The 1,135-nt window shown below is 37.3% G+C and overlaps 1 protein-coding gene across 1 annotated transcript in view; it reads left to right on the top strand.

The window, feature by feature from the left end:
• LOC106471013 (1-aminocyclopropane-1-carboxylate synthase-like protein 1) overlaps positions 1 to 1,135 on the top strand; it is a 19,890-nt gene that overhangs the window by 8,277 nt on the left and 10,478 nt on the right. The gene's annotated exons all lie outside the window — the stretch shown is intronic.

Consider the following 1,135-nt stretch of genomic DNA (forward strand, 5'->3'; position numbering starts at 1 on the left):
CAGATGTTGCCTGGATGACAGAAAGGGGGTGGATTTGATTTGCTTAGATTTTCCGAAAGCTTTTGATTAGGTGGCATACAGAAGGTTACCTAGTTATAAGTGGGTGGTTGAATGAAAGAAAGGAAATATTTGTTAGTAATGGCCCAATCAAACTATACATTTGGTACTAATAGAGTGCCTCAGGGCAGTGCTTGGACATCCAGTTTTTCTTATTTACATTAATGATGTTGTTAGGGGCATAATTAGTAAACTAATAATGCTTGGAGACGGCTTAAATGGGTAATGAAGAAAAACTTTGATATAAGTTTAACCTTTATGTTAGTTTACAAACGTGATTGGAATGTGCATAATTTAAAAACAAACAAACAAAAACAACCAGTGAAGTGAGGATATTTAGTTAATTGACAGTTTGTTTGAAAACAACCAGTGAAGTGAGGATATTTAGTGAACAGACTGTTTGTTTGAAAACAACCAGTGAAGTGAGGATATTTAGTGAACTGACTGTTTGTTTAAAAACAATCAGTGAAGTGAGGATATTTAGTTAACTGACTGTTTGTTTAAAAACAACCAGTGACGTGAGGATATTTAATGAATAGACTGTTTGTTTAAAAACAACCAGTGAAGTGAGGATATTTAGTGAACTGACTGTTTGTTTAAAAACAACCAGAGAAGTGAAGATTTTTAGTGAACTGACTGTTTGTTTAAAAACAACCAGTGAAGTGAGGAAAATTAATGAACTGACTGTTTGTTTAAAAACAACCAATGAAGTGAGGATATTTAGTGAACTGACTGTTTGTTTAAAAACAACCAGAGAAGTGAGGATATTTAGTTAACTGACTGTTTGTTTAAAAACAACCAGGCCCCCCAGTGGCACAGCGGTATGTCCGCGGACTTACAACGCTAGAAACCGGGTTTCCATACCCATGGTGGGCAGAGCACAGATAGCCCTTGTGTAGCTTTGTGCATAATTTAAAAACAAACAAACAAAAACAACCAGTGAAGTGAGGATATTTAGTGAACTGACTGTTTGTTTAAAAACAACCAGGCCCCCCAGTGGCACAGCGGTATGTCCGCGGACTTACAACGCTAGAAACCGGGTTTCCATACCCATGGTGGGCAGAGCACAGATAGCCCT

Source organism: Limulus polyphemus, unplaced genomic scaffold, assembly GCF_000517525.1.
Source record: "Limulus polyphemus unplaced genomic scaffold, Limulus_polyphemus-2.1.2 Scaffold4353, whole genome shotgun sequence".
In the NCBI taxonomy this organism is placed as follows: domain Eukaryota; kingdom Metazoa; phylum Arthropoda; class Merostomata; order Xiphosura; family Limulidae; genus Limulus; species Limulus polyphemus.